At 43.3% G+C, this 22,283-nt stretch overlaps 1 protein-coding gene across 1 annotated transcript in view; it reads left to right on the top strand.

Moving 5' to 3' along the window:
• The window catches only part of LPIN2 (lipin 2), a 1,688,564-nt gene that overhangs the window by 1,552,430 nt on the left and 113,851 nt on the right, over positions 1-22,283 (top strand). The gene's annotated exons all lie outside the window — the stretch shown is intronic.

Genomic DNA, 22,283 nt, shown 5'->3' with positions numbered 1-22,283 from the left:
TGCAGTGCTGCAGGGCCTTATAGCCACCCCTAATGCCTTATATAACCAGCCACCCTACCTCTGCTTTAGGATTCTACCCAAGTGTAATGACTGCAGCAGTGTAACACGATGAACATAGTACAGTTTTGTACCTACCATAAATGTAGATTTTCGAGTGTATACACTGCTGCAGTCCAGGTTACCCTCCCTCCTTCCCCTCTTTCTTGCTGGTACGTACCTAAGTCTTATACCCTTTACTACCTATGAGGAGTATTTGCTGGTAACTGAAAGTTTTTTGATTGCTTTTCATATGTATGTTTTATTAGCAATTTGCATAGTCTACCTTTTTGGGGGCACCTGACATCTGGGGCAAGAAAAACTGAAGAAAATGGCATCAGCTGCCTCTTATCTACCCCTGTCGCACTGACGTCAGGGAGGAGGCGACAACAACTGACGCCGGACCAAGACTTTGGAACTCAGGCCAACTGAGGGACTGCCTTGACAGCAGGATAACCCAAGTGTAATGACTGCAGCAGTGTATACACTTGAACATCTACATTTATGGTAGGTACAAAACTACTTTTTATACCCCAGGTGACCTGACATCACAGAAGGGACAGCAGCCGACGCAGGACCCAAGACTTTGGTAATCAGGCTGACTGAGGGCTACTGCAAGCAGATAACCCAAATGTGATGACTGCAACAGTAAATATACACTCAAACATCTACATTTATGGCAAGTGTACTCAACTGCACATTCTCCCATCCTTTGATTAAGCAATTTCTCAGAGGGGCTTCTAATATCAGACCTCCCAAAAGGCCACCCACTCCAGCCTGGAACCTGAATTATGTTTTGGAAAAACTAACTTTACCACCCTTCAAACCTGCTGCTTCAGCAGAACTAAGATACCTCTCCTGGAAAACTGCTTTTCTCCTAGCTATCACCTCAGCCAGAAGGGTTTCAGAACTTCAGGGATGGTCATTTAGGCCTTCATCATCTTCCATGCAGACAGGGTCTCCCTGAGGACTAATCCCTCCTTTATGCCCAGGGTGGTATGTAATTGAACTCTCAACCAAGCCATACATCTACCCACCTTCTTTTCTAACCCTCAAAACAAGGGGGAAAGAATTCTGCACTCACTAGACATGCACAGTGGCTCAGATACTATCTGGACCGTACTAAACCCATCAGGCAAACAGACCAACTACTTGGCAGCTTTGCACCAGGGGCACAGGGGGGAAGCCCATTTTCAAATGGATATCGCATTGCATCCATTTCTGCTACACATTGCATGGGACCCCCCGGCCTGCAAATCTATTCAAACCCATTCCACTAGGGCAGCCTCCACTTCCACAGCATTCCTCAGAGGAGTTCCCACCAGGGACATCCTGGAAGCTGCCACCTGGACTTCTATCCATACCTTTACCAAGCATTACCACCTAGGTCTCTTACTAATCCTGCCACCCCTCTCCTCAGCTTTGGGAATCCTCCCACAGGCGATGACTGCAACAGTGAAACATGAACATAGTACAGTTGTGTACACTTACCATAAATTTAGATGTTCGAGTATATTCACTATTGCAGTCCTGGTTTCCCACCCTTCTTCCCTCTTATATCTTCTTTCTTTAGGGAGACACAAGTCTCTTCTGGTGGCTTTTAGCTACCAGGACCACTTTACCATATTTACTTGGGTCTCTGACTGGTTAGAGCAAGAAAAGCTGAGGTAATGGCGTTGGCTGCCTTCCTTTATAGCACTGACGACCTGACGTCAGGCAGTAAGCGACAGCAGATGACGCAGAAAATACATTGACTCTGGTATTTGGACTGGCCAAGGGCTGTCACAGCAGGGAGAACCCACAGGTGATGACCGCAGCAGTGAATACACTCGAACATCTATGTTTGTGGTAAGTGTACTCAGCTGTACTTTCCTTTGTCCACCCCCTAACAGGGAGTCTGGGGTGCTGGTCAGATTTGGGAAGCATGTCTATGTTTCAGCGACCTTTGCTCTTAGGTCACTGAATTACTTGGCACATTGTACGAGACTTCAGAGGTATTTGATTAAAGAACTTTCCAAATCTGTCTGTGGGACCACATCCTCTGAGGTAGAGAGCATTATTTCCTCACAATTGGCAAACATTCAGTCCATTTCAAACTCGTCCATGGGGCTCATCTCCCAAGCATCTGAAGGTACCTTATGGGCTGCGGGTTTAAGCATTTCCATCAGAAGACATGCCTGGATGCACTTGCGTGACTGACGAACCCTTCAAATCTTCTTTCATCTCACTGCTGCTTTTGACAGAAGTTCCTTATTTGGCCCCAAAGTTAGACACTCTCTCTAGGTCTGAGCAGAAAGGGAAAACCCTGTCTGCTCTGGGAGTACATTTTCTGACCCCTCAACGGACCTTTTCTAGGAACCAATGAGGCGGACAGAAAATGTATTTCAAATAATCCCAGGGTCTTTTCCAAGATCCACATGGAGACATTTCCCCAGGGGTAGAGGGGGGAACTCTAATGGAAGACGCCATCCCTGTGGCAGAGGTGGTCCTGCTTAAGCAGGGATCTAGGAATACTTTCTGACAGAGCCTGTCAGCACTCCTGAAAGGAGGCTCAACTGTCCATCCCTGGAGGAATTTGGGGGTCATCAATCCTTGCACCCAAGAGCCTGGCTAGAAATTACAAAAGATTCATGGGTGTAGAGGATAGAGGATAATATCCAGAGGTGTTATAGTACCATTTTCCCTTCCACCCCCACTAGTATAAAAATCCTCAGTGTTCCATCCAGTCAGCGGGTAGCAGCGGTACTAGAAAAGAGGGTCATCCAAGAGGTTCCCCAGGACCAGAAAGAGTCCAGAACTTATTCAGTATTCTTTTTAGGATCTCTATCAGATGATCAAACTTTCAGAAACTCTAAGGTTTTGAATGAAGATCCCGGTACAGTACGAAACGGGAAATTTACCCTTTTCCTCACTGTAGTAAGATCTTGGAGTTGGTATAATTAATTTGCAGGGGGGTGTGTGGGCACAGGGGGTCTTGCCTCCTGAAAAAAGGTGGACTTTTGTCATTTTTAGATGTTCAAGTTTTCAGAAACTTGATTATATGATCTTGACCATATGAATTTCAAGTTTCTGAAAACTCTATCTGATAGGGATCCTCTTTTTAATGCCAAGGAAAATGTGGCTGGAGACTAGTCTTAAATCTCAACAAACTAAATCGATCAGTTCAGTATACAGAGTTCTGGATGGTCACAGTTCAGTCCATTCTGCCTTTTCTGTGCAAGGACGACTGGGATGTACTCGGTAGATCTTCTGGATGCATACTATGATATAAAAATGAACAGATGGTTTAGGAGATATCTATGTTTCTGGCTTGGGAGCCATTCATTATCAATTCAAAGCAATGCCCATTGATCTCACCACAATCTCAAGGTGTTTACCAAGTGTATGGCAGTAGTTGCAGCTCACTTGAGACTGCAGGGATTCCAGGTGTTTTCATATCTAGATGACTGGCTCATAACCTCTCTGACCAGGCATCATTTAATTCAGGCTCGGGACTACTTTAGTTATGCTCTCATCTGTGGATTTCTGTCAATTACAACAAATGTCAACTCAAACCAACTCGTACATTGGCAGTCATCTGTGCTCTTTTCTATACAGTCATTCAAATAGCTTCTTTCCCTCTGTCTCGGCTTCAAGCAATTCAGTTCTAGGTCAAAAAGATCATTCAGAGTTCTTCTCTTTTATCTCCTCTGATCCTCCAAGCATTGGGATCCATGTCAGCGGCAATTACTGTAGTATCACTAGCAAGGTACCATATGAGGATCCTTCACTGGACACTCTCAACTCAATGGTCCTTTCTTCAACAACCATTATCCAGTCAAGTCAGAATAACGCAAGTTTGCAAAAATTATCTTCTGTGGAGAATCCATTCCAATGAAATACGAAAAGGCCCTCCCTTTGTTCTCCCTCAACCCAAGGCCACAGTCATCATGGACGTCTCTCAGATCAGGTTGGGGGCACACTTCTTGAGAAAGATGGCCCAAGGCACATTGTCCCCCCGAAGATGCCAACACACGTCAATGTCCTGGAAATAAGAGCTGTACTGCTAACATTGTAGACATTCCAAGACACTTTCCCAACTGGGACTGTTCTGATTCAGACAGACAATATGTCAGTAGTTTGGTACATCAACAAACAAGGGGGAACTAGATCTTAACTTCTTGTCAAGAAGCTGTGAGAGTATGGCAATGGGTGATCTCATCCGATCACTTTCTGATAGCAGCACATATCCTGGGAAACTGCAGCGTAATTGCAGACAAGTTGAGCAGCTCCATTCTAATGCCTCATGGGTTCTCTCAACATGCAGGTGGCGGAGAGAATTTTCCCTAAGTAGGGCCAGCATGCTACAATCTGTTTGCATCTCCACTCAACAAGTGCAACGGGTTATTTGCCCTGATTCCCCTAGTGGGGGAGTCCCCAACAGGTGCTCTACTTCACATTTGACCCCCAGTCTCCTTTTTGCTTACTCCCCAATAACTCTCATTTCCAAATTTCTCCAGAAAGCATCTCTATTGAAGAGCACATTTATCCTCATTGCACCTTACTAGCCTCGTCAGCTCAGGTTCCCCTTCCTTTGGCTTCATCTTGTACACTCACCTTGGATAATGGATCCAACTTCAGACCTACTACTGTATCACCCGACAGACATGATTCGTCCAGACATGTCAGGCCTCAAGCTGACCGCATGGTTTCTTATATTCCATTAATTCCTAGACAATCCAGGCTCTCCTCACCTGTCTGTCGCATCCTTTTATCATCCCACAAAGCTTCCACTAGAAAAGCTTACAGAAGTAAATCGAAAAGATTTGTTTTTTGGGTCCATAAAAATACTTTGGATCCCTTGAAGCTCCAATTATTAAAGTTCTTGGCTATTTAGCCACAGTTTTCAGTGAAGAGGCTAGATCTTCAACAGTAAGAGTACAATTAGCAGCTATTTCTAAATTTCATATAGGAGTAAATAATTCAATTTTAGCATCTTCCAAACTTTGCAAAGCCTTTCTCAGAGGAACATATCTACTTAGACGTCTGTTAAATGACCCTGCTCTTCCTTGGGATTTAAATATTGTATTACAGACCTTAATCCAGCCTCCTTTTGAACCATTAGCTAAGGGTGAGCTAAAATGTTTGAGTTGGAAGACTATCTTCTTGGTTGCTGTTACTTCTGCCAGAAGAGTGTGGAATTACAGGCTGTGTCATCTAAACATCCTTATTTGATTTTTCACAAGGATAGAGTTATCTTTACAGACCATAGGTTCATAAATTATAGTACTACGCTAACTGCCTTTGCAAGACATTTTGAGCCTAGCCAATTATCCCTTGTGAGACTCAAACCCTGCAACCTTGTGTTTGTAAGGCAAACACCGTAACCATTAGGCCACCCTCCCAACCCTCCATTTTTTTATCTAAGGTGGTGACAGAATCCAATATTAATCAGGTTATCAGTGTTCCAGTCTTCTTTCCAAACTTCTCAAATAAAGGGGAATATATTTTACACCTGTTGGATGTCCACAGACAGTTGCGTTTCTATCTTCACAGAACCAACATTTTGAGGAAATCTTAACTATTTGTTTCCTTTTCAGAATCAAACTTAGGCATACCAGTTTCTAAAGTGACTTAGGCAAATGGTTAACGACTGTATTAATTTTGTATATGAAAAAGTGGTTTTGCCTTTAGCAAAACCACCAAAAGCCCATTCCACCTGATCTGTGGCAACTTCTTCAGCCTTTTAGTTTAGAACTTCCTTGGATGATGATTTTGCAGCTGCAGCTTGGGCTAAGCCTCATACTTTTATTGTTCATTACAAATGAAAGGGCCCAGTGGCCTGATGGGTAAGGCATCAGCCTCCAGAGCTGGGGATAGTGGATTCAAGTCCCACCTGGGTCAGTGGTCCTGTAACATGGGAAACAGGTGCTGACATTGTGGGAAGTTGGGCAAAATTCTTGGCTAGGCTTTTATAAGGGCGTCTGGGCTGATAGCTTGGTGTCCTCCTATGAATATAATTTAGATCTGGTCTTTTGGAGAAGAGCTGTGTTTGGTTCAGATTTGCTCGAGTATCCTTCCTTAAGAGTTGTCCTGGGAGTTAGGTAGCTGGAGACTCTGTCCCAATAGTTAAGGAATGAATGAAAATGACATCAGATACAAAAAGTTATGTACTCACCATAATGTTCCATCTGTGTTGTCCATTTTCATTCTTCCTCAACTCCCTCCCACCAACCCCCCTCCTTGCTTTACTCTTGAAGAGATTGAAGGATGCTGCAGGAATTGCTGTTTCTTTGTTGGAGTCCCAGATTCTGTTATGTCATAATTCTTTGCTACTTTGCAGATCTATGGGCAGCAAACAAGATCTGATATATGTTAGGTGATTAGGGCATTATGGATAAATGGAGAAGTTTGAGAGTTTGTGTTCCCACAAGCTAGAAGAAGTGGCCGAGTTGGATCCAAGAATTGAATCTGAACCCAACTTGTCATCCCCTCCCTACCTGGCCACTTTTCTCTTCCAGAAAGTTTGAATCTCCATTTTTCTCTTTGGCAACAACTTGTTTCAGACAATTGGGTTCTGAAAGTCATTCATCAAGGTAACAGATGGCAATTGGAGGAAATTCTTCCCTTCTAGGAGGTCATTCCTCATGTAGATCAGAATCTTTTGTTTCTTACTGTTCTTCATCACATGCTGCACTAAGGAGGGGAGGGGTTTTATTCAAGGATGTTCCTAGTGCCAAAGAAAGAAAATGTTTGGAGACCAGTTCTTGATCGTTCTTTTCTAATTTGTGATGGTGCTTAAATTCACATTTTCACTTCACAAGCTGTTACCTCTTCCTCTTTCAAGTTTCTTTTTGGTAACACTAGACTTAAAATATGCTTATCATTACATCGCTAGTCATCCAGACTTCAGACTTTTATTAACGTGATCCAGACACACACAACCTCATCAGTTTTCTGTCTTACACTTTGGCACTGTCTACTGCACTACAAGTGTTCACAGTGTCTAGCTCTGATTATAGTTCATTGCAGCCTACAGGGTATCCATATTTAGATGAATTCTTTTTCTTTGCAGTGTCTTTTTCAAGGTATCAGGAATCTCTCTTGAGCAAGAAATCTCTTGCACAGTCTGCGATTCCAAGAGAGCATTCAAAAGCATTTCCTGACTCCCTCACACAGGATTGTTTTCCTGGATATCAACTAAACACTTCAGTTCAAAGAGCTTTTCTGCCACTGGGAAAAAGTAGATCTTTGATTAGATCTATTTATAAGTTTTTTCCACTGAGACATTGGTCACTGTGAGGGAGTACCTCAGGATTTTGTGTCGTATGGCATCTATGATTCTCGTGATACCCCTGGCAAGACTCTACATGATAAGTGGTATCTGAAATCTCTTTAGTCCCAGAAATCAGCACCATTTATCTTTTCAGGTCCCAGTGCTGAGGTTTGATAGAAGAGAACTCTTTCGATGGAGACAACAGATATCCTTAAATCTAGGTTTCCCCTTCTCCCTCCCTGCTCCAAAGCAGTCTGTCACCACAGACACTTTGGACTTTGCGTGGGGAGCAATTTCTGGAGGTAGAAAAATGCAGGAGGTGTGGGACACTTAAGGATAGATGCAAGAGCACAGATATCAGAGACTGAGCTGTTTCACAGTTTGGGTGAGTGGAAGATGCCCTGAAGCTTTGGTAGTTGGCTAGTCATTAAATCCTTAGCAGGATATAACCCTTATAGCTAAGGCTACTGCAGCAGTGGTTATTCAGATATCTACTGTCATGGTAAGTTCAGCTTAAAAACTCTACATTTAAGGTCCTATCCTTCAGTCTCATCACAGACGCGCACGCACACCTGGGGTTTAATTAGTGAGTGGCCATAGTCGCAGCCCATCTTTGACTATACCGAAATATACTTGGATGATTGGTTCCTGGCTGTCACAAGACTGGAATCCTTACTGAAGGCTAGGAATTACCTTCTATGGAACTGTTTGTCTTTGGGAATTGTAGTCAGCATGAAAAAGTCACTACTAGAGTCAATGCTGAGCATCCATTTAATCAACTGTCATCGTGATGTGGAGTGCTGCATGACTTCTTGCAGCTAGACAGCGTATAAACATTATAAAAGGCAATCCAAGATCTTTTGCAGTGCAACAAGCTCCTGGTTTATTTGGTCCTGTGGGTTCTGGGCCTTGTGGCTTCCTGTGTTACAGGAGTTCAGTTTGCATATCATCACATTATAGAGAACTACAATGATTACTTATGGAATCAGTGGTCAATACAAAATACAGCTTCATCACTGGCTCATCTACTTTGGCAGATATCTTCCCCCATATCAGTACAGGAAGGTTGTCCGTGCTTCCTTTTTTGGTGATGGTAGGCATCATGGTTGCCTGTACGTTGGGGTGGGGAGGAAGGTCCACAGTGTTTGGAGTACTCGAGATGAATCTTCAAATCAATATCTTGGAGATGAGTGCGATCTTCCTAACACTGTAGGAGTTTCATGATTTCACACTGACAGCATGAAGGTGGTATGGTACATCAGCAAGTTGGGGCAGGTCCTGTCCCTTCTATTGGGAAGTAGTGAGTGTGTGGCAATGGACAATGAGCTTGCACCGCTTTTTGATAGCAATACATATTCCTGGGAAGTCCATCTGCTTTGCAGACAGGCTCATCAGAACAGTTCTTATGGCTCATGAGTAGTCTCTCAATCCAGTGGTGGATCAGACTAACTTCAACCTTTGCAGCCATCCATGCCATGATCTTTTTGCACCCCTGGCCAACAAGCACAGCACCTACTTTGCCTTGATTCCCCCATGGTGAACAGACTCAGAGAGACTGTAGTTGAGCAGTGGCCTTTCTGGGAACCTGTATGCTTACCCACTAGATTCCCTGAAACCAACATTCTTATAGAAAGATGAGGCTTGGTCTCAAAAAGCCTAGTCCAGATTTCTAGGACCTGAAACAAGCTACATAATTTCTCCAATTCTAGTAATAGCCATACACCTCTCTTTACTTCAGGATGTTTTTAAGATTTCTTTTGGCTTCCCAGAAAGATTCTTGACAGAAGGTCACCCATTTTAAATGAAAGCACTTTGTTCTCTGGGCCACATCTCAGCAGATTAATTCCTTTGAAGCTTCAGTCCCTGTTGTCTCATAGATTTTTGTTTTTATTTGATTCAGATCTCCGTTTCACACAGTGAAATTCCATTTGTTTTTAGTTTCCTTCCACAAGCAGATTCCCTCTTGCTTATATCACATAGACTGGACAAGGCTTTCTTGAGAGGGGTCTTTCTCCTTATACTCCCAGTGAGACAACCTGTCTCTCAGAGTCTAAATTTGGTATTGGAGGGTAACTCAACCTTCTTTTGAACCTCCTCAGTGGCCTTGGAATTTCTTTTATGGCCCTTACATCAGCCAAAAGAATTTCTGAATTGCATTCCCTTTCTTCTCTCTGGCATTACTTCATTTTTCATAAGGACAGTGAATTTCAAATCTAATTCTTCCAAAAATCTGTAAAATGGCCTTTGAATCCATTTTAAACAAAGCCATCAACCTTCCAATATTCTTTTTTAATTATTCCAACAAGGAGGAATATACTCCTCCTACCCTGGATGTTCAGAAGCAGTTTTGAGATTATGTGTACACTGCATTAAAGAACCTTGGAAGGATTCACAGTCATTTGTATCTTTCTCACCAGAGACGCTGGGAAATGTGTCTTGGATAACTCTCTCCATATAGCTGTCTGACTTTATCACCTTTGCTTATGAAACTTGTAATGAGCCGCTCTCAAGTAAACTGAAAGCTCATTCAACACTTTCTGTAGCTGTGTCTACAGCCCTCTTCAAGAATTCCTCAGTTGATGACATTTGTGCTGCAGTAACTTGGTCCTCGTTGCATATTTTTTTCTAAGCATTACAAGCTTGATTTTATTTCAGGGTCCATGGCGTCCTCTGGGGCCTCCATCCCCAAAGGGCATTTGTCATGACATCACCCAAGTGTTTCCAGGAGCTGGGAATTCTGACCCATCAGTCATATCAGATGCATGGAATGAAAACGATATGCTAGTTATGTAGTCACCATAACACTGGATGCTTTCGTTCCTGTCCATCTAGTACAGTCTCCATCCCACAACCCCTACTTTCTTCTGTTTGAGGATTTCAAAGGAGTTTGTGTTCTGTCCTGCCTGTTCCAAGCAGCAAACTCGATCTGAAGGATGCTAACTTAGTGAGGGAAGGAGCATTATGGGAGGGAAAGTTTAGGGATTTTGAGGCTGGAGCACTAACTGTCTGTTTCGATTAGACAGGCAGCTAGAAGACGCATCATCATATCAGTCAGACAGGAGTGAAAGGATCCAACCTAGTGGTAAGTGCATAACTACCATTTTTGCAAATACCAGTAACCACCCTTTGATAAATGATTTGACAGGAGCTCCCTTGGTTGTAAGGGGCTTCACTAATGGATGCCTCCCTAGATGCACAAGTGTTCTTCAAAAACAGGGGTGCCCTAAAGATAGCCAAAGCATCCTGGGATTTCCTTCTCTTCTAGGGAAGAGACTATTATTCTGTATTCCAAGTACTCCCATTTGGTCTCACTACTACTTGTGGCTGTTAACTAAATGTATGGCAGTGTCCACAGCTCATCTGAGACTGCATAGGATCAGAGTATTCCTATATGTAGATGACTGACTCGTACTAACCAGCAAAAAGGAGTCATTGACTTGGACAAGAGATTGTTTTAGCTTTTTCTGTCCATGAGAATCTCTGTGAAGTCCTAGTTTGTGCCATCACAAGCAATGGGTATTTATAGGTTGCCACCTTGACAATACAGAAGTTGGTGTGGCTTTCCCGCTATTCATTCAAAATAACATTATTCTTGCAGCAATCCGCACTGTCAGTGACCATAATACTGAATATATAGGAACTTTTTATGTGATATAGAAGGGTAAAGTCCCAACTATGGTGTTGATGACCCAGATTCGATTAGGGGCTCAGGTGCTTCCAAGAGTTAGCAGGGGAGGATGGGAGTGAGTGGCTGTTGCCTGCTACCCAACCTGAGTGAGGAGGAAAACAGGTTTCACCCATGTGGCAGTCCCCATCAGGTGCACATGGTATTACACCCAGTGAAGTCCGTGCTTAATAAGCCAGCAGTGCCTTTTTTCTCAACATCTTTATTAAATTTTCATATATTGAGTAATAACATGGAAATGCATGCATTAATAAAAAAAAAATCAACATTTTTTCATGTGTATGCTTTCTTTTTAACAATTATCATTCATGTGAACATTAAATTGTTCAAGTCTTGCCTTCCCTGAAGTTTCACTCCTCCTCCTTAGCATTATTCTGCATGTACTGTTCCACAAATGTTGTATTTCTATGGAGTTTGTTCTTTCCCTTTTTAAAGATCCCACCTCTAGTTAATTTTATCTCCTGTCCAACATTCAATAATTCAGTTGCAGTTGGTTTAGGTTTTGATTTCCATTTTCTAGTAATCTCTTTTTGGGCAAGCCAGTAGCATTAAACTTAGTAAGGCCTTACTGTGTCTAAGCAATTCAATTTATAAATCTCAACTCAAAAATTCCATTCCCTTAGCTACAATAGTAGCTTCTTCAACATTTTTGACATACCATTTAGAGATCTAGTAAATCAATTACATACCCAAAAACATGTTTCCAGTTACCACTTTCTTTCCTATATCACACCTCCAGTGTTAGAGATTTTTTAAATTGGTCAGATATCAAAGTCTGCTTGGGCTATAAAAATAATTATGCAAACACTTCATGCAGAAGTCATAAATCCTCTAGACTTGTTGCATTCTTGAAAGTCATGCAAATTTCATTCCACTGTTCCTTTGAAGATCGCCTTTCCATTCACACTTCCTAGTCTTTTCTAACCTCTTCTGATTGATTATTACAGTTAGTATGCTTTGTTATGCTTTGTTATGTCCTACTAATTATCCTTTAACAGTGGATCTGAAGTTTTAATCTTCCTATTCATCATTGATGTGTTTGGTTCCGAGCCCTCGGAACCGAGTCGGCCTTATACCAAGCTTGCGTGCACCAAAAACTCTCGAGCTAAGCTGCTACCCACAATGCCCTTCACTCATTTACCTCAGATTTCGTTTGCAGCGCAGCCATATAACATTGTTTCACCGAGCTCTCCAGCTAAGTGATTTATCTTTATAAATTTACAAGTTTTTGTGGAATTTTTTCTCGTTAGTTGCTAGTTCTTTGGTATCTTTCTGTACTCTGCTCTACCCACAGGTGTCCCTTTCTTACCATTGTTGGTATTGGCCTTTCCACCCTTAATTTATCCCATTACCATTGTTGATATTTACTCTTTCTTCACCTTCATTTTCGTAACTCTTTCTTTTTTTTTGTGTAAGTGTTCGCTATTAAGTCTGAGAAGAAGGGAACTACAGGGTTTTAACACAGCTCTTTTTGCAGTGGTAAACTTCCAAATAGTGTCCTTCATGAAGAGTGTGTGTACTGTTTGTGGGTTCTGCATTTGTAGGCGAAACCCCCATTTGATATTTGTGCTAGCTTCAGTCAGCAGACGCTGAATGAGGGTCGTAATAAATTGATCCTGAAGGGCCTGCTTTCTTCGCTTTTTTTGGAGGCTATTTCTGCGACGGAGGTCTCATACTTTCCTTCTGTGGACAAGAAACGTCCTCGCTTGAATCCCTTTTCGCCGGCTGGTAACAGGGGTAAAAGCCATAAGCACAAGGCCCAAAAGTCTTCTTCCGAGCACCATACTGCCTCCTCTGTTCCGACTACCTCGGCTCAGAGTTCAGCTCCAGTGAAGCATACCGAGGTAGCCTCATTGGCGCCTACCCCAGCCCCGACAACTATGGTGCCATCTACTACCTCGGTTCCGATCAGTTTGTCTGCCTCTATCTCGGCACCAACGTCTCCCATCTCTATTCTTATGTCAGTTCCAACAACTTTGGAGCCGTTTTTGACATCCACCCCTGTTATGACCTCAGCTCCGAGCCCGTTCTCGGCTCCAACCATTCCTTTGTTACTGGTTTCTATGAAGCTGGAATAGTCTGTGCCATTCTGTAGTACGTAAAACACCGACGACCAGCAAGAACGATAGTGACCACACAGTAATGAAGATTTAATTTATTATTTCTCCAAATCCAGACCGGTTTCGGCTATTCAGCCTTTATCAATGGATACAAAAACATTTTTAAGTAAAATAAAACAGCCTGCATTTATACTGATCTCTAATTACCTAGAAGCAGTGGTGCAGCACCACCTAGTGGATGGAGTATCACAATACATATACCATCTTAGTTGCAAAGCATACGACCAGTGACATTTGGCGCTAGAAATATAAATATTATATCATATTTTCAAAAATAAAAACCAAAGTTTTGAAAAAAATCATGTGTACATACAGATTCCATAGTGATGGGCCAGTAACATACTCTATGTATATGTAAATGAGCATATCTTGGTATTCAAGAATAGAAAATTATAAATCTATATACAACTGGTATATATATTTTTGTATGATAACCACATGTTAATAAAAACAAAATGAAAAATAATGATCATATACCATATTAATAATTAAGGTAGAAAAATATAGCGTCATTGTCAGCTATTAATATTGATTATAACGATTTCAAATAATCTCCTTATACATGGTACTGAATCATCATTGTAATCATACATTGCCCAATATTTCAAACCATAATGACAGATACAAATACAAATCAGTGTATATATATATGTATGTATCCTGAAAAATGCATACCATACTTGGTCGAATATAATGTTAATTGTGGTAGACCTCACCACCATTATATTATTGTACTCCCACTGAAGAGCAAAATTCAGGGAGATAGGAACAACCAACAAGGTTGGCACACCATTTTAAACCATAAGGAACAATATTGGATCACCAACCTTGGATGTTTATTTCCTCCAGGTCTGAATGACCATCTGTGAGTTTCATATAATAATGGGTGGTTTAGTAGTTATGGTAACAACATCATATATTCATATGGATCAAGAATTAGTGCGAATAATATAATGGTGGTTAGGTCTACCACAATTAACATTATATTCGACCAAGTATGGTATGCATTTTTCAGGATACATACATATATACACTGATTTGTATTTGTATCTGTCATTATGGTTTGAAATATTGGGCAATGTATGATTACAATGATGATTCAGTACCATGTATAAGGAGATTATTTGAAATCGTTATAATCAATATTAATAGCTGACAATGACGCTATATTTTTCTACCTTAATTATTAATATGGTATATGATCATTATTTTTCATTTTGTTTTTATTAACATGTGGTTATCATACAAAAATATATATACCAATTGTATTTACATTTATAATTTTCTATTCTTGAATACCAAGATATGCTCATTTACATATACATAGAGTATGTTACTGGCCCATCACTATGGAATCTGTATGTACACATGATTTTTTTCAAAACTTTGGTTTTTATTTTTGAAAATATGATATGATATATAATTATATTTCTGGCAGCAAATGTCATTGGTCATATGCTTTGCAACTAAGATGGTATATGTATTGTGATACTCCATCCACTAGGTGGTGCTGCACCACTGCTTCTAGGTAATTAGAGATCAGTATAAATGCAGGCTGTTTTATTTTACTTAAAATTTTTTTTGTATCCATTGATAAAGGCTGAATAGCCAAAACCGGTCTGGATTTGGAGAAATAATAAATTAAATCTTCATTACTGTGTGGTCACTATCGTTCTTGCTGGTCGTCGGTGTTTTACGTTGTTGGTTTGACCTTGCACGCCATCCTTGCGGAGCGCTTTGTTTGCTGTTGCTGTTCTGTAGTACACCACGGATCCAGTACTTCTCATCTGTGGACCCGTTTGCCGGACCAGCCTGCAGCCCCTATTTGGACCGGCCTGATTCCCCCTCAGGGGCTTCGGTATTGTCCACCAGGAGCCTTTTAGAATTGGTTGTGGTGCACCTTTTTGACCAGCTGCTGACCACCAGGGGAATTTCAAATTTGCCTAGACCCCATCTCACTCCAGACTTTGGGTCTATTACACTGGTGACCCCTACATACTCTCCTCCCATGGATCCCTCAGTTCCAAGGCTCATATATCAGACGTTTTCGAGAGGACCCCCTTCCTCGGCACCGACCTCGACAGTGTCTGAGGCCCCGAGACCCCTTTGGGTGTCGGGTCCATTGGAGCCCAGCCTTCCTCAATCTCATGCTTGGGGGGGTGGAACCTCCGGTTCCAGTCTTGGTTCAGACTGTGTTGTCGTCTCAGCTTCAGGTCCGACTGTGTTGTCGGTCCCAGCTTCGGGTCCGAGGGTGACTACCGCCCCGAGTTTGGTTGAGGCTCCTTTCCCGGGGCGGACTGTGTGGAGCGGGTGGGATGTGACTCCGGTTCCTATTTTGTCTTCGGTTCTGGGCTCCCACTCCTGTTTGGGCGGGCCTGCTTTCCGGGTGATGGAGAGGGTGCTTGCTTCTAGCAATCCTCCAAAGTCAGTCATCCCTCCAGTTCCTTCTGAGCCATAGCTGTCAAAGGCCACCCCCCCCCCAGGACTCCGAGAACACAAGGCCAAGGAAACCCCTGTCCAGGGTATTTCCCTTTCTGAGTCGTCTTCGGATGGTCCCACTGAAGAACCCCCTCAGGAAAGGGCATGTTAGAGGAAACATATGGACTCCCCAGAGGAGTCCCTCGTGGAAGATACGGACTACGATGATGGGGAAGGATCCCCATGGTCACCCCTTAACGAAGTCTCCTTTGGAGACATCCTGAAAATCTTGAAACAGAGGGGTGACTGGAAGCCCTCCAATCCTTCCTCGGAGGAATCCGTACTCTTGCAGGCCTTTTGCTGTCGGCCCTCTACTTCTTGGGTGACCCCCCCCCCCCGCCGATGAGTTGGTTAAGCTCATCGTGCAGCAGGCGTGGAAGAACCCGGACACCGTTGAGGCCATCTCCAGGAGACTCCGCCCCCCCATAGAATCAACCCCATTGGTCTAGAGTTTTGCCAGTGGGCGGACACTATGGTAGTGGCAGCAGCTACGAAAAAGGATCTTGCGGAAGAGAGTCCTGCTGTCCACCTGCCCAACAGAGACTCCCGGGCAGTGGACAGGTTAGGGAAGCGAATTTTTGCGTGAGCGACCTTTGCAGTCAGGTCTCTGAACTTTTTGGCACATTTTACGAGGCTCCAGAGAGATCTTATCTCCAAACTCTCCAGGACCTTCGCGGGCCAAGTTTCGTATGGAGCACGTTATAAAGTTGCTTCCCAACTTGCCACCCTAGAGTCAGTATCCAATTTGTCCATGAGGTTGCTGTCCCACGCAACCGAAGGAGTGGCTAGAGCTGCGGGTGCAGGCATAGTCATGAGATGCCATGCCTGGATGCGCATTTGTGGCCTTGTGGACTTCTTCAAGTCTTCCTTTTTAAATGCCACTATCGAACCATCAGCTCTGTTTGGTGCTAAGGTCAAGGATACATTAGCCAGGTGTGAGCAAGATGGGAAGATCTTGCCTGCTGTGGGCCTGTGCTTTTCCAAACTTCAGCGTTCTTTCTCCAGGAACCAGAGGAGTGGGAAGATGTGGCACAAGAAGTCTCAAGGTCCTTTCCGTGACGCACGTGGTGAGGACTCCCCCAGAGGCAGAGGGGGTTCCAATAATGGAAGATGCCCCTTTCGGGGCAGAGGGGGTCCTTGGAACCAGGGCTCCAGAGATTCCTTCTTGGGTAGACCATATCAGCGCTTCTGAAGCGCTGCCCAATTGCTTTCCTCTGGAAGCAGTCAGGGTGTTTTTTTCTCTGCACCAAGCCGCCTGGCTCTCTTTTACAAATGATCAGTGGGTGCAGAGAATCATTACCAGAGGCTACCACATTCCCTAGTATTTTATCCAAGACCTCCGAATTCCCTTCCCGATGTTCCACCCAGTCAAAGGGAGGAGGCAGCTTCTGAAATACGAAAGCTATGTCTAAAACGAGCCATCCAACAGGTCCCCCAGACCAATGCGGATCAGGGTCCTACTCAAGATTCTTTTTGGTGCCAAAGAAGACAGGGGACTGGAGGCCCATTCTGGATCTCAGCCAACTAAACAGATCGGTAGTTCAGACCAAGTTCCGCATGGTCACGATTCAATCCGTCCTTCCCTTTCTGCGGGAGGGTGTGTGGATGTACTCATTAGATCTCCGGGATGCGTATTACCATATCAAGATGGACAAGCACTGCAGGAGCCTCCTTTGCTTCTGGTTGTGAGCCAATCACTACCAATTCGGAGCCCTGCCTTTCGGTCTTTCGACGACCCCCAGAGTGTTCACGAAATGCCTAACAGTGGTAATAGCTCATCTGAGACTTTAGGGATTCCAGGTGTCTCCGTACCTAGAAGATTGGCTCCTCTCTGCCCCCACCAAGCGTCTACTGGTCAGGGCCCTCCACTACACCCTAGTTCTAGCAGAGTCGCTGGGCATCACCATACACTGGGGGAAATCAGCCTTCAGCCCTCACAACAATTGGAATTCATAAGGGCAATACTCAACACCCAGTCAAGTCTGATCTCTCTTCGTCTTCACAGGCTTCAGAGATTAAGGGCACAAGTTCAAGTGATACTCTGGCGAAGAAAGCTGTCTGCAAGGGAAGTTCTCCAGGCTCTGGGGTCTATAGCTGCAGCCATCCCCATTGTTCACCTGGCCAGATTGCACATGAGATTACTACAATGGCCCCTTCAGGCCCAGTGGATACCCAGTCTTCATCCCCTGAGCTCACAGATTCTCATCACCAACACTTGCAAGCAAGATCTCCTCTGGTGGACGAGTACAGACGAAAATCTTTGGTGTCGCCCCTTCCAGGCTCCCCAGCCCAGTGCCACGGTGACCACGGATGCTTCCCTGATGGGGGGGGGGCACTTTCAGGGAAAGTCTGTCCAAGGCACGTGGTCCAATGTAGAGGTCAACTTGCATATCAGTGTCCTGGAGTTGAGTGGTGCTACTGGAGTTGCAAGCTTTCCATCCGCTTCTTCCGTCCATAATGATTACTTTCCAGTCAGACAACATGTCCATTGTCTGGTACATAAACAGGAAGGGACCAAATCTTACCCCTTATGTCGCGAAGCCATGAGAATATGGCAGTGGGCGATAGCTTCCAACCGCGTTCTGATCGCAACACACATCCCGGGGAGCTCCAACGTGATTGCAGACAGGCTAAGCAGATGCATCCTCCGTCCTCACAAGTGGTCTCTCAATCCGAGTGTGGCAGCAGAAATTTTCAGCCATTGGGGCCAGCCATGCTGTGACCTTTTCGCCTGCCCCTCAAACACAAAATGCAGCAGCTACTTTGCCCTCTTTCCCCCTCACGGGGGAGTCACCAAGAGATGCTTTGATTCACGATTGGCCCACGGGTCTTCTTTATGCTTATCCTCCGATTCCCCTTGTTCTAAGTAAAGCTATTCGGTTGAGAAGCAAAGTGATCCTCATTGCCCCATTCTGGCCTCATCCGGTATGGTTTCCCTTCTTCCGACCTCATCTGCTACAACCTCCTTGGATCCTAGTCACTCGTCAGGACCTCATATCTCACCCACAAGGGCTGATTTCCCCCGAATCTGTCCACTCTCAAGCTGACTGCTTGGTTTCTCCACTTCTGTTAGTTGCCAGGCAGGAAACCCTCTCTTCACCCGTCTGTGATATTATCTTGGCCTCTCATAAACCATCCACCAGGAAACGTTACAGGGACAAATGGAAAATATTCTCTGTTTGGTCACATAATCAGAAGCTAGATCCGTTCTCAGCCCCCATAGCCACTATTCTTCATTACCTGGCTGAACTGTTCGACAATGGGATGTCCGCTTCCACCATTCGAGTCCATCTAGCAGCCATTTCCAACTTCCGTAATGGTTTAGGAGGAGTCCCACTTATTCCCTCTCGCCTTTGCAAGACTTTCCTCAAGGGTATTTTCCACAGCAGGCCTCCTATCAGGCAGCCGGTGGAGGCATGGAATCCCTCTTGGGTTCTGCAGTCTCTTTCTCTGCCCCCTTTTGAGCCTGCTGTGACATGTGATCTAAAATTCCTGTCATGGAAATCCTTATTTCTGGTGGCTGTCACCTCAGCCAGATGAATTTCTGAATTGCAAGCATTATGCATCAAGAGCCTGGTCTTTCATAAGGATAGAGCACCACTTCGTACTAACCCATCCTTTCTCCCCAAAGTGGTTTCTGACTTTTAGATTAACCAGTCCATTGAGCTCCCTGTATTCTTTCCAAATTATTCAAACAAGGAAGAATACTGCCTACATTCCTTGGATGTTCATAGACAATTACATTTCTATCTGGACAGAACTAAATCCTTTAGCAAGTCAGACCAGCTTTTCATTTCCTTTCTGGGTCCTAGAATGGGAGGTGCAGTATCAAAAGTTACTTTGTCTAAATGGCTCAGGGATTGCATTGCTTTCTCATAGTCGCTTACAGATGGATCTAAGCCTGGCCAAATCAAAGCTCACTCAACTAGGGCTATTGCAGCATCAGTTTCTTTCCACTCAAGGGCCTTTGTGGATGACATTTGTGCAGCTGCCATTTGGACTAAGCCCCATACCTTTAGCAAGCATTACAAATTGGATCTGATCTCCAGAGGAACAGCGGCCTTTGTTTCAATGGTTCTCAGGAATGTTCTTCCATAAGGGCCACACAGGTTCTCCAAGTAGCTGGGGACTCTGTCCCATCAGTGATGAATAGGAAGATTATTAGCAATTTCAGATAAAGAAGTTATGTCTTACCATAACATTCCATCTGAGTTGTTGATCTTCTTCCAGTCATCACACCCTCCCACCGGCCCCCTCCAACTGTTCCTGGCGGATCTTTTGGGTCTTTGTGATGTCTTAGGGCTTCTGCGCAGAGATGGCCTCTGACTTGTTTCTTCTGTATATTACATGCAAACTCGATCTGAGGTAACTGAGTGAAGGGCATTGTGGGTAGCAGCTTAGCTCGAGAGTTTTTGGTGCACACAAGCTTGGTACAAGGCCGACTCTGTTCCGAGGGCTCGGAACCGAACCTATCAGTGATGAATGGAAGAAGATCAGCAACTCAGATGGAACGTTATGGTAAGACCTAACTTCTTTTTTCTGCTCTAGATTTCACTAAAACCTCAACCAGAGCTGACCTTTCACTTGTGTTCTGTCCCTTTCTATTTGCATATATTGTGTTTTCAGTCCATGGTAAAGAAGCAGTCTTCAACCCGAAATTCAGACATGCTTACATTTCCATCCCTAGCTGTCTGTCTTGACGTCTTTGATAATTTTCTCCAGTAAATTCCGGCCCTCTATTGGTTTTTTTCTGTTTCACTACTTGCAGTCATACCTGTTGGAAAATCTCCTTAGTCTATTCTATGCTGGTTTCATTCATAAAATACTTGTTATAAATGTGATGTCTCGTATACTTGTTATTCTCCTTAAGTGCCTGTATCCAAAAGCCTATTCTGTATTCTCTCCATGAGAATCTCTGTGAAGTCCTAGTTTGTGCCATCACAAGCAGTGGGTATTTAGAGGTTGCCACCTTGACAATACAGAAGTTGGCGTGGCTTCCCTGCTATTCAGTCAAAATAACATTATTCTTGCATTAATCCGCACTGTCAGTGGCCATAATACCAAATATATAGGAACTTTTTACATGATATAGAGGGGTACAGCCCCAACTGTGGTGCTGATGACCCAGAATTGATTAGGGGCTCAGGGGCATCTAAGAGTTAGCAGGGGAGGATGGGAGTGAGTGGCTGCTGCCTGCTACTCAACCTGAGTGGGGAGAAAAATAGTTAGGTTTCACCCATGTGGCAGTCCCCATCAGGTGTACATGGTATTACACCTAGTGAAGTCTGTGCTAAAAAGCCAGCAGTGCCTTTTTTTTCTCAACATCTTTATTAAATTCTCATATATTGAGTAATAACATGGAAATGCATGCATTAATAAAAGAAATCAACATTTTTTCATGCATATGCTTTTTTTTTTAACTATTATCATTCACGTGAACAGTCTTGCCTTCCCTGAACTTTGACTCCTCCTTAGCGTTATTCTGCATGTTACTGTTCCCACAAATTTTGTATTTCTATGGAGTTTGTTCTTTCCCTTTTTAAAGATCCCACCTCTAGTTAATTTTATCTCCTGTCCAACATTCAATACTTCAGTTGCAGTTGGTTTAGGTTTTGATTTCCATTTTCTAGTAATCTCTTTTTGGGTAAGCCAGTAGCATTAAACTTAGTAAGGCCTTACTGTGTCTAAGCAATTCAGTTTATATATCTCAACTCAAAAGAACCATTCCCTTAGCTACAGTAGTTGCTTCTTTAACATTTTTGACATATACCATTTGCAGATCTTGTAAAACAATTACATGCCCAAAAACATGTTTCCAGTTACCACTTTCTTTCCTATCTTACCTCCAGTGTTAGAAATTTTTTAAAATTGGCCAGATATCAAAGTCTGCTTGGGCTATAAAAATAATTAGGCAAACACTTCATGCAGAAGTCATAAATCCTCTAGACGTGTTGCATTCTTGAAAGTCATGCAGATTTCATTCCACTGTTCTGTTGAAGATCGCCTTTCCATTCACACTTCCTAGTCTTTTCTAACCTCTTCTGATTGATTCTTATAGTTGGTTTGCTTTGTTATATGTCCTACTAATTATCCTTTAACAGTGGTTTCTGCTCTAGACTTCACTAACAACTAAACCAGAGTTGACCTTTCATTTAAGTGTTCTTTCCCTTTCTATTTGCATATATTGTGTTTTCAGTCCATGGTAAAGAAGCAGTCTTCAACCCGCAATTCAGACACGCTTACATTTCCATCCCTAGCTGTCTATCTTGAGTCCTTTGCTGATTTTCTCCAGTAAATTCCACCCCCTTTGGCTGTTTTCACTACTTGCAGTCATACCTGTTGGAAAATTTCCTTAGACTATTCTGTGCTGGTTTCTTTCATTAAATACTTCAGTTATAAATGTGATGTGTTGTATACTTGTTATTCTCCTTAAGGGCCTGCATCCAAAATCCTACTCTCTCTATATATATTTTGTAACCTCCCACCCCCAATTTTAACGTCATCTCTTCCCCCTTTGATATATAACATCTTCTTTTGTTGTGTATATGAGCCTTAACTCTGCAACTGTAAAATATCCCTTTAAATCTAGAAAGCCTAAACCTTCTCATTCTATGAGGAGCTTCAACTTATCCTACTTAACTCTTGCCCTCCCAAATGGATTCCTTCAATTCTTTATGAATTATACTCCAACTTCTCTTCTCGTTAATAA

This window comes from Protopterus annectens, chromosome 3.part0, assembly GCF_019279795.1.
Source record: "Protopterus annectens isolate FY-2018-M chromosome 3.part0, PAN1.0, whole genome shotgun sequence".
In the NCBI taxonomy this organism is placed as follows: domain Eukaryota; kingdom Metazoa; phylum Chordata; order Ceratodontiformes; family Protopteridae; genus Protopterus; species Protopterus annectens.
The sequence above is the reverse complement of the archived record's forward strand: the minus strand, read 5'-3'. Positions and strand labels throughout refer to the sequence as shown.